At 40.7% G+C, this 16,054-nt stretch overlaps 1 protein-coding gene across 1 annotated transcript in view; it reads right to left on the bottom strand.

Moving 5' to 3' along the window:
- LOC149537110 (DNAJ heat shock N-terminal domain-containing protein) overlaps positions 1–16,054 on the bottom strand; it is a 322,115-nt gene that overhangs the window by 285,710 nt on the left and 20,351 nt on the right. The window lies entirely within an intron of this gene.

The raw sequence follows: 16,054 nt of genomic DNA, 5'->3' as shown, positions 1-16,054 counted from the left end.
GATCAGCAGTCAGTCATGCAGCACGAAGATCCACCTGCTGTCCCAGTTAAAAAACTAGTTTCTGACATAATGATTGATGGTACAGAAATTCCATATGACTATGAAGGCCTACCTAAAGAGATCACAAATTCATTACTAACATACTGATACATGAACAGGTGAAAGGTTCAATGTTTCTGAATTTGTTAAGTCTGATTTTCGTGGAATGATTGTTGATGCATATGCTTTTGATTTGCATGTCATGAATGCACATGGGATGCTGCATCATCAGCTGTGAACACCTGAAGCTCCAAGGGTTGATTTACCATGTTCTGCCCTAGTGAATGGAGAACAAGACTTGCTACAAGAACAACAGGTTGGATCTCTCCTTGCTATAAATTCTGAGATTTATCATTTTGATTATGGAGGTCTAGGATGTACAACATGTATATGGATAAATCAGAACATTTACAGAACAAGAAGAATGATGAAGGAAGGAAAGAATGGGAAGAAGCAATGCAGGGCTCCACCAAAATACCTTCATATGGTAAGTTGGAATTGTAGAGGATTTTCTGTGGAGGGAGGATCAGGTTCGGGGCCAATATAAGAGGGGAAAGACATTATTATCTTAAAAATACACACAAGCATGAGGGTTGCAAAGTTCCAGATTTCGAAGATTACAAGAAAATCTCTGTGTGGAGTGAAGTGTTGCCAACGGGAAATGGACATGGAGGCATTAAGGTCTTGATCAAAGATATATGGGGAGGTAACATGAAAAGCAAATGCGGGTAGGCATTATTATGTTAGAAATAGGGAATATTGGGCAGGGGGGGAACGGGGAATTAGTATTCCCTATTTCTAACAATTGGTATTAGAGCACAGTTACTCAAAAGGAGCCTAACAGCTTAAGGGTTTTCACTATGGATTCGGTGGATTTACAGAAGAACATTGAAGCAGGTCTTGAGGATTTGGATCAGGTTAATGATGAGAGGAATAAGCTGAAGATCAAGCTTAGAGAAGCACAAGATTTCATTCAAAAGCTGAAAGATCAGATTGAAAGTTCAAGATTGAAAAGAAAGGAATTACTTGAGCAGTCAAGGATTGTGAATCGGATACAAAGCTTAAGAAGGAGAATGAGATTCTAAGGCAAGAACTTGAGATCACTTCACTAAAGACGAGCTTGATATCAGATGAGCATAAACTGGAAACAGATTTGACATCTGAGAATGCCAATCTGAAATCACAGCTTACCAAGATAACATTTGAGCTTGAAAGTACAAAATCGAAGTATGATGAACTTGAGAAATATAATTGCATAGCGAAAGGAGAACTTACACAAACTGAACAACATCTTGAGAAATTGTATACAAGTACTGAGAAGCTTGATGAGCAGATCATGGCACAAAGACCTGTAGGACATATGACTGGAATAGGCTACATTGAAGGTGAATCATCAAAGCAGTCAAAGATCACAAAAGAACATAAAATGCAGCAAGAACCTATTCAACCAGCAGATCAAATCAATCAAGTACCTAATCAGTTTGAACAATCTAGAGATCCAAGAAGACAATTCAATGGAAAATGCTTTGCATGCAACAAATTTGGACATATGAAGAAAGATTGCAGAGGTAACTCTAAACCCTTTTCTGATTATTGTTCTAATTGCTTTATTTATGGACATAGATCTAGTGAATGTAGGAAACCTAATCAGAAATCAAATGTAAGAATGAATGAAAGGACAAACATGGCAGCTAGTGGACCTTTGGGAATCAATAACATCATTACCAATGGAGTTACATGTTATAAATAATTTTGGCCATATTGCAAGAGATTACAGACTAAAGATTAATCAGTTTGGACAAAGATATGAGAACATGGTTATGGCATGTCATATTTGCAACAATTTAGGGCACACAGCAAGATTTCGCAGATTTAATTGTTTCAATAGCAACATGAGAACATCAAACATGAGAACGCCTAATACAAGAGGAAACATGAACAATGCAAGAAGGAATCAGAAACAAGAAGAAAGCATTGAGAAAACATTTGTGAAGGAAGGAACTTCAGCTAGCACAAAAATATGGGTAGAGAAGTCAAAAGAATCATCAGAAAACAAATTGGGAACAGTACCAAGTACTGAACCCTCTACATCTTCATCAATTATCACTGTTTAAGCCTAAATAGGGGATGTTACATCAGAGATTTAACAAACCCCTGAGAGATGAACTTTTGTTCTGCTAAGTTAGTTATAGCATGGATGGATGATTAAAACTATACATCTGAGTTCACAGACTCTGAGATATATGTCTGCAACGCCACGAAAGAATTAAGGAGTTCTGGTATTACAATCAGCCTTTTGGTTGTACGCCTAAATGCATTTATTGCAGATCAATTTTGCAAGGATTTTGTTGCCGGTAATATTTGTAAAGTCTCTTGGGGATAGTTAATAATTGATTGTGTTAAGCATTGTCAGTTACCGAAGGTTAGAACGCAACGATTGAGTTGCGACCCTTCATATACTTTATGTACATTCTCCTAAATGGGAATAGATATCATCAAAACCTTTGAGAGCATTGTCATATGATGCACTTGAATGAATATCAATGAAATGGGCAGTAAGGTTTCCTGAAACATTGTGATATCTTATTACTGTTTTATGCTTCACTGCTTTCATAGTATGCACTAAACCATGTCGGTAAACATTTGGTGTCATTCACAATTGAATCTGGGAAGCAACGAAGGGAATGGAATATAACGGATAGATGGGAATACCTGCTCATGAAAATATCACTACTAAGGGAGGAGTGACAGAGCTTTTTGGAGGCGAACATGCTCTAACAAAAACTTCCACATTTTGTTACAAGTGACTATCGAAATAATTGTACGAAGGGAGGTTGCACGCACGGAAGTTGTTGAAGATACTATGTGGGATGCTTTGAACGTGAACCTCACGTCAAATAGGCTATTGCATCACCTTCCCTGTCTTCTCACGCAAGCATCCATCGTGCAAACCATAGTTCCAAGAATCACGGCGATTCATGCGATTCACGCGATTCGGCGATTCGATTCAAGCCAAACGATTTTTTGTGAATCGGTGAATCGAATCAGCGATAAAGGGTTTATGAAATAAGTTACTCACTAAATTTCAAGGGTTTTTTTAATTTTCCGATTCATGGCCGATTCGATTCCGATTCATGGCCGATTCACGATTTGATTCGGCCTTGCCGATTCCGATCTGATTCCGATTCTTGTTACTTTGGTGCAGACGAACCAAGGGGAGGAAACTGAGCGAGAACAATGCCACCAACAGATCTTGTGGAACATTGCAGAGAACAACCATCGGGAGGAAGAGGAATGCGATGAATTCCAGCGAAGAACAAACTTATGAACTACAAACCCTTGAGAAGGGAAAGTAGGATACTTCTAAATCTGTAATGACAAGATTGTACTCTCAACCGACATTGTACAAAGAGATGAATTAATAAAAGACATCTATTTAATTATGATGCTTTGTTTGAATTGATGCCCAACTTATAAGGATAGAAATAGAAAGGAGCAAACAGATGCCCTGCAAGCCACACAACAAGCTGAACGGAGACAGAGATTTGGGTAACTTGCTAAGGGACAACCAGTTGAAGGGTTGTTCGGTGTCATGGGAGGTGAAAAAACCAAAGGGGAACTCTACCGTTCGCCAAAAAATCGGCAAATAGGAAGTAGCAAGTTGTTTGAAGAGACATTGCAAAGGCTGGATTTGACTAAAGAAATGCGAGAACAATTCATAAATCTATCTCGCACTCCGCGAACAGAAACCAAAAGCAAGGGTGAAGTAAGGGAAACCCGAGACGAAGGGAGAGGAGGCGAGGGAAGAGGACAGTGAGACAAGGAGTATCGGATTGAGACCGCATGGTGGTCAAGGTAACTTGTCGAAATCCAACCCTACTAGTTCAAGGAAACAAGCAATCGGTCCACGATAAATGACCAAAGGAAACCTGTCCCAAAAATAGAAATTGCCAAAATTCATTGGCGATGGGAAGGAGGATCTTGTCAAATACTGTCATACGTGTGAAACTATCTGGAAAAAAAATGGAGTTTCAGATAAAGACAAGTGGGTCCAACAATTTCCAGTGACCCTTCGAGGAGTTGCAGTGGATTGGTACTCAGACATTGACAAGGCAAAGGTAAGCTCATTAGACAATCCATGGAAGGAGTTTAAAGCGGAATTCAAACTGCTTCAGGACTATATAACGAAGTAGTAGCAGAAATATACGACTCAAAGCAAGGGAAGAAGGAAACTATACGCACATATAACCGAAGGCTCGAAGAGTTACTTGGGAGAATGCCAACTCAGCTGGTGGACGAATTGAAAAAAAGATATTTCATCGAGGGATTCAATGTCTCTCTCTGGAAGAAAATGAAAATAGTACTGCTATTGTCGTACGCAGTTGCGAATGACATTGCCATGAACTTTGAAAGTGAAGGCAAGATGTCAAAGAAGAAAACGAAGAAAAGCAAGTTCTTGTCTAAAAGTGATGAATCACCTGGAGAGAAGAGCAGTAGTGAGAGCGAAGATGAATCTAATAAAGTACAAGCCCTTTAGAAAGACATGGAACGTATGATGCGCAAATTTAAAACAATGAAGGGACGTGCAGGACGAAGTGACAAAAGAGAGATGTGGTGCACGGAGTGCAAGGTAAGCAGCCACATAAAGGAGTCATATCCGAAGGAATCATTGTGCGACATCTGCCAAGTGATGGGTCATTCTACTACGGAATGCCCATACAACTTCAAGACTAGGGGCCAATACGTGCTTTTCACATAGGAGCAACCATCTACTTCTGGGACAGCCAACCCAAACGAAGAGACGAATAATAATGCATCATCTGACAGGTTCTGTTACAACCGGCACAAGGGGAAAGGAGGTAATGAGAATAGAAGGCGAATATAACATGATTCAAATGGATGACCAATGATCCAGTGTCATGTGTGCAGCCAATGGGGCCACTTCGCCCGAGACTGTACAAAGAGAGACACACATCAAAAGCTATGTCAATGGTTTGGTTTTGGAGACCATGAGGATGCAAATAAGTAGTGTATCCTGATCCTCGTATGGAGAAACAGAGGGTACGGGAAGCAAAAGAAAAGATAGAAAAGTCCATGAAAGTAAGGAAGGATACACACGTGGCCGCAAGTACCTCCGAGTGGACAGAGGCTGAAAAACAACATACTATTGTACATGTTACAAACAAACGTGCCAATCAAAATCTAAGACCTTCTCCAGACTATGCCTCAACTGAAGATGGCACTATTGAATACCTGAACTGCACAACCGAGGACTACTTCTCAAACCAATACCGTGCAACAGACATGCATCCTAGGAGGGTCGGTAATGGACCCCATCTTACTGGCGATAAATACTGATCGGCACTCAGTCGTTGTCAAGATGGGCATTCTGGGATCAATTCCCATGGATACCATAGTCGACGGTGGATTAGGGGTAAACATACTCCTGGAGGAGACATGGAAGAAGCTCGAGAAGCCTACCCTATAGCTTCCCACCTTCAACTTACTAGGAGCAAACCAGCAAGGAATAAAACCCCTTGGGACACTGATGGCTCAACAAGTAACCATCGGAACGCAATCGTTTGTGTTGGACTTCGTCGTGATCCACCTGAAGAAGGGGTACGATGTTATTCGCAGTAAGGGATGGTTGGTGACAACGAGGGTAAAGCATAACTGGAAGAAACGTACCCAATCTATGGAAAGTGGTGGAAAGAAGTTCGTGATCGACCTCTGTACATAGATGGTGAGCGAGGAGATTGCATCATCTTCCGAGTCTGAGTCTAACGAAGAGCATGGCGAAATAGATGAAGGGAAAAACCGAATAGAACCTAGCTAGGAAGACGTATTGGAGCTGGAAGAATGTTCGGAGGATGATGTAACTTCAATGAACAAATTCTTCCATTGGCAGATGGAGGACTATGATCTTTTCTATTGTTATATGTTGGGAGTGGAGGAAATGGAACAAGGTGAAGAAAAGGATGTATTTCGGTTATAGTACTAGGAATACAAAGAATGGAAAGCCCGTGTGACCGATAAGCCTGCTCACAAATTTGTAGTCCAAAGACCAATCAAGTTCCAAGAACCGTCTGTACAAGTTACTAACCTCGGAGATGAAGAAAACCCACGCAACATATTAGTTAGGGATGATTGGGATCCTCTGTTGAAAGTAGCAGTGTTCAAAATCTTCATGCAATATAAGGATGTGTTTTCTTGGACTTATAAGGACCATAAGGGTGTGCCACCAGAATTGTGTGTACACCGCATACCTCTGGTACCTGGAGTCGTAGCAGTATGGAAAAAGTTGTACAAAATGAATAGAAGTTATGCCACCAAAGTCGATGAAGAGATCCAATGCATGCTCGAGGCAGGGATCATATTTAAGGTTCAAACAAGTGAATGGGTATCACCCTCTGTAATATCATCAAAGTAGGCAAACCAAATCAGAATTTGTATCAGCTTCTGATGTTTGAACATCGTCATTATAAAGGATCCCTTCCCTATCCTATTTACAGACACAATTCTGAAACAGGTTTCAGGACATGAGAGTACTCATTCATAGACGGGTTCTCTAGTTATAACTTATAACCATATCAATTGCAAATGAAGACAAAATGCAAACCATTTTCTTGGTAAAGGAAGGAATCTACGCATATAACTAGATGCCCTTAGGGTTATGCAATGCACCACCAACCTTCCAGAGAATAATTTTGCACATCTTTGATAAATGTCCATGGAGAACTTCTAAGCATTTCTAGATGATTGGTCTATTTTCAGTGAGCAAGATACACAATTAGCAGCACTCGGGGAATGTATGGAAAGGTGTCGACGAGCTAGGTTACCACTGAACCCAAAGAAGTGCAGTTTCATGCTCCCTCAGGGCAAGCTTTTGAGGCACATCATGCATAAGATGGGATTAAGGACCAATTCTGACAAGGTATGCGTGATAGTTGAGATGGAGGCACCGATTGATGTCGGGGGAGTTAAACTTTTCCTAGGGAACATCGGCTTTTACAGATGTTTCATAAAGAATTTTGCCCAAGTTTCCTTCTGCCTCAACAAGCTAACATGAAAAGGGGAACCCTATGTTTGGGGTACGGAGCAAGAGACTTCTTTTGGGGAATTGAAGACCAAGCTGTCGGGTGCACCGATCCTAGTGCATCCCAATTGGGATAAGGAATTTCACGTATGTGGACACGTCCAATTTTGCAATAGGTGCAATTGTCGCACATATGGGTGATTGCAGCCTCAATCAGCCTATCTATTTCGCCAACAAACTATTGTCCAAGGCCGAGAAGAACTATAGCATGACAAAGGAAGAAGCTTTAGGAATGGTATACGTAGTGCAAAAGCTCAAACACTATCTATTGGCGATATCGTTCATGTTTTATATGGACAACCAGGCATGGATGTACCACGTAAAAAATCCTATCATACAAGGGAGGGTGAGCAGATGGTTGTTGCTACTCTAGGAGTTCACTTTCATCATTTTTGTGCGATAGGAGAAGAGCCACGTCATCACGGATCAACTTTTTCAGATCAAGTCGGGAGAGCTACCAGAGGGGATCAATGATGACTTCCCTTATGCACATCTATTTCGCATTACTATCCTTCTAGACTGGTACAAAAGTGTTGGTGAATATCTATCAAATTCACAATTTACAAGAGAGATGCTGCCATGGGATCAACAAAAATTTTTACTGAGAAGCATAACATTCCAACTTATGAATTGACTCCTATATAAAATGAGCCCAAACCAAGTGTTGCGAAGGTGTGTGATGGATAAGGAAGTGCAGAGTGTTCTTTGGGAAGCCCATGAAGGTTTGGCAAGGGAACATATTGGACCCAACATGACAGCGCAGAAGGTCCTCCTGAAAGGATTACAGTGGCCTACATTGTACAATGATGCCAAGGAGTGGGTGGTCAGTTGTGACACTTGTCAACAAGTAGGCAAACCCTTGAAACAAGATTTTATGCCGTTGAACCCCTCACAAGCCCAAAAATTGTTTTTATGACGGGGCTTAGACTTTGTTGGACCACTCAAGGCGAGCAAGGCTCAGAGGTGTCAATAAGTAGTAGTAGTAACTGGGTATCTGACTAAGTGGGTAGAAGCACGGGCATTACCAGATATCTCGGCAATAAGTATGGCAAAATTTATTTACGAGTAGATCATCACACGTTATGGCATCCCTATCCAGTCGACCAGTGACAAGGGAGGTCACTTTGTCAATCATGTAATCTGACTGCTCACAACCGAGTTTGAGGAGAAACACCTCTCATCTTTATGGACAAAACAATTTAGACAGGTGAAAAAAAAAAAAATTTAAATCAAGAACCTATCATAAGACACTGTACAAAGTTGTTGAAAGAGCGTGGACAAATGTTGCAACTATACAACCTATTTAGACATTGAGCAAAGTATTGTAAGCGAGTGAAAAACACACCATACAGTAACAAGGAGAATAGGCAAGAAGAGTGTCACCATATAGCTTCCAAGAACACACACTGAGATCAAAACAAATCATATAGATTATGTTAAGTTGGGAGATGGAGTGCTTCACCGTACGGACACATGCAAATTAAGTAACGTTTTGAGGGAAAATCATAGATTCATTACACACTATCTCGAAAAATTTCACTGCATAGGAAGATCATAACGCACCACATGGGAACATACAATGTAAGCGATGAGAGAAGGCATTGTTGAGAACTATAAATAACTCAAGTAAATACCATACGGCCCAAGGAAGAAGACTTCATTGTCATATCATGCTCAGTGAAGGAGTGAAAGGAATACACCGTTCAGTAAAGAGGAAGATTTTAAGTCGACTCCATATAGACGAGAAAAGGCATAAAGGGACCACCGTACATTTTTTATAATGTGGAGCAGCCATAGGAAGTGGGAAGGAAGCTTAGAGGCGCATTGGAGGGTAGAATGCGACGTAATTACAGACAAACAACAAAGCCCCAATATCAAAGCTAGAAAGCCGAAGGAGTCAGCACATTGTATTTTGGGAGAGCCCGAGCATACATTGCCATCTATAAGTGGAGGTTGTGGAGCTCTTTCCACATAGAGGGTAATATAGGTACAAGTAGGAAAATCTCAACTCATAACACTCAAATACCGTAAAGGACCACACTAGCAATAGCATAGAATAGTAAAAGTATCGTACGTGAAGAAAACTTGCAAAGAATGCCAACCATGAGATACATCCTAAGGCAAGCATTCTGAGCAAATTGGCATCCCTCAAAAACGGCACCATGCAGAATATAGAGGCAAAAGGACAAGCCGATGGGCAATTAGGCAGGAAGGGATGCAATAGGAAAGCAGTGCAGAACATAGATAACGATGAAGGGAAGGTAGGGCAGTATGCATTGACACAATTAATGTTGTACGCTAAGGCGTAGAAGTTAGCCTTCACAGTGTCGAAGCCATACGACTGAAGGAGGACAAGAGAAAAGCAGTAAACGTTTTTCATTCACTACATAAAAGAGAAACAACAAAAAGTTAAGCAATAAGCCGAAAAAAAAACTTGGAAGGCAAACTTGCAGGCGGGCGGCTTTGATTCTAGTAACAATGGTTTGAATATGAACAAGAGTACACAAGTCTTGCCCTCAGGTGTGTGAATTGCAGGTCGCATAGGCACTAGTAAAAAGAAATTAAGGCCATAAGTACAAGGGCAACAGATGGCATCTGCAATTTCTGCAAGAGATCATGTAACTGCTCAAACAGTAACCTTTGAAGGCCTAAACGGATTATAGATTGTCGAAAGTGGTGGCATGAGAGTGTTGAGGCTGTGAGCAACCAAGTTATTAGAGACATTTTGAGGCGAGGATTTTGAAGGTCCCCTGAAAGAAATGATTGAGACATTTGACAAGTTTTCAAAGACAAGCACCGTCACCTACATGAACCATCTCATAGAGATTATATTCATTGTAGCGCAATTTATAAGGGTGTTTGGATTATCAGAAAAAGGGCACAAAATTGGCTTGAAGGCACAGAGAATAACTTTGGAGGTGAAAAATTTCTACATTCATTTGATTTGCAGAGACAACATCACCAACACAGAGGAGTCACTCAAAAAGTCTTCGCAAAACAAGGGAATAAAGAAGTCGTTTACCAGGGAAGGTCATTAGAGATGTCTGATGGACATAGTTAAGTGTCGGCTTACAAGGTTTAGTCCTGCCTCTAATATTTCTTTCACACAGGTCTCCTTGATGAATAATTTATTTGGCGGCAGAGTATATGATTGGGCCACATTTTTATTAGAATGTATGTATGAGTTCATGATTGTACAACATAAGACTTTTGATATGCCACACTACGCAATTAGGCTACTTCTGGACATTGGGGTTAGACAGATCACGCATGACGTTCTGTCGAGGGAGGTCAAAGTGGGACCATTAGCACCTGGCAAGCCCCCCATTATGAGATGGTGAAACTTAGATACACCAAGCGGATTGAACGTGGCAACAAATCAAAAACAGGCCAGGCAGGAGATGGATGCAAGATTCGATCACAGAGATGCAGATAGTGGACGTCAAGACACGTTTGAGAGCAAGGGTGCCACAGAAGACAGCAGTCAAGCCAACGAAGATGATGAGGTGGAGGTAGTATAGGAGCCTCAAACATTATTTGCACACCCTATGTTGTCTTCCATGGCTTATTTGATACATGTTGCCAGCACAGCTCCCATCCTGGAGTTTGGCAAAGTCAAGACATCTGTTGGTATGACTCCGCCCAAAGTGACTTCGTCAGTAATGACGACAAAAAGAGTCCCCATGATGGTATCTGAGACAGAGACTGCAATAACAAAGGAAGCCCCAATAGTCGTACTCTAGTGATTCCTGAGATGCCTCAAGCGGCAATGGAGATAGTTTCAGTGGGAGTTACAAATTTGCAGCATTCACCATCTAGAGATGTGACTGAGGAAGTTGAGGTGATGGAGACTTAGGAGATAGAGTGTAGCAGGCCATAGGTCCGGCTAGAAGTGATTGTCTCAGATGCCATGGTAACAGTTGATGTGGCACTGTTGGTTGATCCGGTGAGAGATAGCTCCATGGGTGTGACTGAGCAGGTTAGAGAGCATTCTGCACCACCTAGTCAAAGACACCCACCAATGATGGCGCGTGTGAGTGATTATCTGTTGCGGTTGTTTCAAGTTGCACCAATGACTCAAGGACCTTCTATCTAGTCTCCAATGAAAGAGGACCTTCATCCTAATGAGATGATGTTGGATAGTGCAAGACAGGGAGAGGTAGCGGCACCAGAGTTGGAGGGTACTGGAGGCGGAGAGCTAACGACAACTGCAATGGTAGTAGATGTAGTAGAGTGAGGATGTCCTCCAAGAGCGATGATAGAGGTCGTGGTACAAACGGCAAAGGAGGAGCCAGCACATGGTACAATCGACGAGGATGTAGAGGCATTACTTACCACTCTTACCGATGTGGTTAATAGAGGCCGATGCATTGAGCAAACCATTTTTGCAATGTGACATGAGGAGTCCAGGATAGCCACAGAGAGTTTTTGGGAAGCAATAGCTACCTAGCTAGCTACTTTGCGGTTGGCTTGGGCAAAGGAGCGTGCAACACTTGTGGTGCAATTAGAGGCAGCAACAAAAGATAAGAGCATAATAGAGACACAGCTGGCAGAGGTTGTTGTGAGGTTTTCACACCATCGCCTGAAAAATTTAGGGACCCCATTTTCAAGCAAGCCTTGGCAATTCTTGCAAATTTTGTAAAAATTTGGAGTTGTCCAAAGCTTTTCGAATTGGTAATTTTACACCTTCATGTCAAGAAGGGATTTGGTTTGTTTTCACCTGGTGCAAAACTTGATTTTCCAGAACATGTGATTTTGTCCTTAGGCCAAATAGGTTTCAACAACATTTTTCGATGGTTAAAATAATATCTGGCAGGACAAATTTGCAAATTTTGCACTTAAATAGATTTTTGAAAATTTGATATAATTGTATAAGCTTGAGCATTTTCAAAATGAATTTGTTAGATTTAGTTGTTCTAGAAAATCTTGAATCTTTTGGTGAAAAAGGAAATTTTTTATAGTGAAATTGGAATTGGAGTTTGAATTTCGATTACCCAAGACAAGGATTTATTTTGTTAAAAATTGTAATTGTATTGCAAAACTGAAATTGGATTAAATTGCAAAATCTCATTAACTTGGTTGAAATTTTGCCTAAAGAATTTTAGAAATGTTAAAGGAAATTGGTAATTTGGAACTGAAAATTGATTTTGGCTTGCTAAATTCAATTTTAATGATATTTTAATTGCCAAAATGTTATTAAATGAAAATTTTGACGTCTCATAAGCTCGCCTTGTTTCTATTTTGCAATTTCTGATCAAAACTAGCAATTATATGGACCAATTTCACTATAGGGCTAAGTAATTTTAATGTTGCATTTAAATTTGGGCCATTAATTAAGGCACTAATTTAATTTTGTTTTCCCTCCAGGCAGGTCAGCCCACTTGAAGAGGCAAAAAGTTTCGTATAAGAGGGGCTTCCCCCCCCCTCTTATCTCCTCATTCCTTTTTTCCTCCTCCTTGGATGTGTGATTTTCTTCTAAGAGAGGCGAATTTCCAGCTAAGGCAATTTTTGGGGCAGATTTTCCATTTCTTGGCAGCATTTTTTCTCCTCCTTGCTTGGGCGATTTCTGCCTTGGTCAAATTTTTGGGGCAGATCTGATTTTTTTTGCAGAATTGGCAGCGTTTTTTGGGGATCTGACTTCTCCATCTTTAGCAATGATTTCTCCTTCCAAAATTTGACGATATTGTTTGGTGAAAGGACAATGTGATTTAAGGTCTAATTTTTGGCAAGTGTGGGCAATTCCAAGGAAGTTGAAATTTTGATTTTTTGCTAGGGCATCATTATTTGCAAAGAGGATTGAAATTTTTGAGATCTGATCCGAACTTGAAGAGGGCCCGGTTATTGGTAAAGGCAGATTTAAGGTAAAATTCTATTCATTTTTAGAGGTGAAGATTGGTTCTAAAGGTGGATTCTATTCCTTGTTCTTGCTTGGTCCATTTCCCTTATCTTCTTCTTGCACTAATCATGCACCACTTCGTCATTTCCATTGATAGGCTTAAATTGGGATATATAAGTGTAGATTTCATGATAGGACATTTCAAAAGGCAAAAATAAGCTAGACTACCCTAGGATTGAAGTTTGGAGATTGATAAGTGTAGTCCATCCTAAAGTGACGAAGAGGCAGAAATAAGTGGTAGACCCACCCCTAGGATTAAAGTTTGGCGATTGATAACTGTAGAGATAGGATGTGGAGAGACAGAAATAAGTTAGATTCCATCAATAGAAAGAAGGTTGGAGATTGATAATTGTAGTCCATATCATTTGGAACGAAGAGGCAGAAATAAGTAGTAGTCCCACCCCTAGGATTGAAGTTTGGAGATTGATAACTGTAGAGATAGGATGTGGAGAGGCAGAAATAAGTTAGATTCCGTCAATAGAAAAAAGGTTGGAGATTCCATCAATAGAAATAAGTGTTTAGGATGGTAGATGTTAGTGCAAGCAAGAACCCAAAGAGAACGAATATCAAAAAAGACGAGGAAGACATGATGCCTAAGACCACCTTCTCGAAAATGAGGTGCATAAGTGATACCAATATCGGCACAGTAAACATGGTACAGTTGAAGGATAAAGTGAAGGAAGGACAATCCACCATGGCGAAGAAGATCTATGAGAGCGGAATTATACACACAGCGGCTTTACCTCCTACCTTTCCCTATTCGGAATTGGTAATGAAATGTGCATCCTAGTTTGATATTGTAACCAAGTCCATCATTTTTTATGAAGGGAAGAGAGTGTTGGCTAACATCAGCAAACAAGTGGTCGAAGAAGTATTCAATATTCCCTAGCATAGAGGCATGACAGTAGTAACGATGGATCAAACAACCAAGCTCTTTCAGGATAACCAAGAGGCCTACTTTATTCATCTAAAGAAAAATTGGTTAAACGAAGGCAAGAGGGGAGTTACCAAGTCATCAAAGCTCACCAAGTCAGATTTCAAATCAGAATATGGCAACCTTATTGTGCTTCTCAACCAAATCATGGGCGTGGCTCAAGGTATGCAATTTGAGAACTGGATGTACTACTTTATTAATGAAATTGAAAATGGAAAGAGAAAATCTGATTGGGCTAGAATCATAAGTGAAAATTTAGAGTTACAACTTAGGACAGTACAAAATCAAAAGCAATTCTACATGGGATCCTACCTTTCTATCTGATTGCAAGATTATATGAAAATCCTGGACTTCAAGCCTTAGGGGTGATTGGCAATGGGTCGGGGCAATGTTTGGTGCATGAGTGTTATCCACAACTTCATTTGCACAACACCAAAGATTATAAGATGTTTTATGACGCCTTTGCCATGAAGACGGTAAGGATATTACAAGGGACACCTGTTAGAAGGCTCTCAACCGAAGCGGAAGTAAAAGTTAAGAAGTATGGGAGTTGGTTCATCAAATTTCTGCAATTTACATATATTAGAGTAGCAGGAAGTACAGTTTGTCCCAATAGACTTCCAAGGTACCCACCTAGCAAGATAGTTTTGATGGAGTTGGCTAAGTTTTGATGGAGTTGGCTAGGAAACTTGAGCATTATGACAAGATGATGAAACTTAAAGGTAAGACAGGGATTACCTTCTCATTTAGAATAGGCAACGATACTTGCCCCAATCCTGTCACCTTTGCAACTGCGGAGAAAGAGTTAGAGCGGTATCATCTAGGATGGTATAGAGCAAGATAGGGATTTGATCCTAATGGTCTTATCAAGGCATCTCACGAAAAAACATTCAAACATATTCCTACTATAGAAGATTTTTGGGCCAATGCATAGGATGACTTTCATGTGAGGAAGCTAGCTTTCTCAAGATCGTCAGTGGGCATGACGAGGGCAATCAGATGGAGACGCCTTGATATTCCCAATCAACTGGAAGATGATGAAAATGTGCTAAGGGAAGATTATGAAAAAGTGGATGGAACAGAATTGGGTCCAGTGGATTGGGATAATCATCAGGATCTTTCCTTAGAAGCAGTTACAAGGACAGTTGATCTATACACTGAGTCATGGTACAATGAGAAGTTGAGGCAATTACAAAGTTGGAAGGTACGCCTTACTTATGAGAAGATTAAACCAGAGGAAGAAGGTCCAGCAAAGTCAGTCGGACAGAGAGGTGGGGGCAGTAGCCAACAACAAAGAGCAGTTAAGGGCAAGAAAAGAAATTTGGAGGTTGAGAAAAGTAAAGAACATCAAGGGCCTCTAGCAAAGAGACAGAATGCAGCACTATTAAGGGGGAGCATAATTGAGGCTAGGAGTCGAGAGGTTAATACAAGTGGACAAAGGGTCTCAGTAGAGGTGAGTTCTAATTCGGAATCAAGTCATTACAATAACAATACCAAATACTCTCCTCTTTGGGAGAACCAACACAAAGATGGTATGATAGTCACTAGTGAAGAAGACAATAGGCCAATTGATATTAAGGAAGTAAGCTAAGCGCCTGAGGCCATTGGTGATGCTTTGCTAGTCAAACCGAATCCAGATTTGGGGAGATGCACTGCATCGCTATGGTTAAGGCAAATGCTTATGCCAAGATGCAAGGTTGTGACTGTCCGAACAGTTTAAGATTTTCAAGGGTTACTGGAAAAGGAAGATAGTGAGAAACAGAAACAAATTGCAAAAATGGTGGCAAAGGTAATCAGGAGTGATGATAAGGGTCAATGAAAAGTTTAGATTGCTATACCAAAGGTTAGCAAAGCAGTGGATGAAATTGTAGCCCAGGAGTATGAAATAGTAGAGCATAACTTGGGAAGAATCACAAATGACATGGAATGTAAGGAAAGGAAGGCATGGTTTCAATTAGAGAAAGGTTGAACAATGCAAACGAGAGGATTGTAAAGTTGGAGGCCGAAAACAAATATTGGAGAGATTGCCAGCCTATCCAATAGTTGCACCAGGCAGCCCTTCCGTAAGACAGCGAGAGCAACATAGAAG

This window comes from Cupressus sempervirens, chromosome 10 (genome assembly GCF_028749045.1).
Source record: "Cupressus sempervirens isolate cs-2001-9-10 chromosome 10, ASM2874904v1, whole genome shotgun sequence".
Taxonomy (NCBI): domain Eukaryota; kingdom Viridiplantae; phylum Streptophyta; class Pinopsida; order Cupressales; family Cupressaceae; genus Cupressus; species Cupressus sempervirens.
The sequence above is the reverse complement of the archived record's forward strand: the minus strand, read 5'-3'. Positions and strand labels throughout refer to the sequence as shown.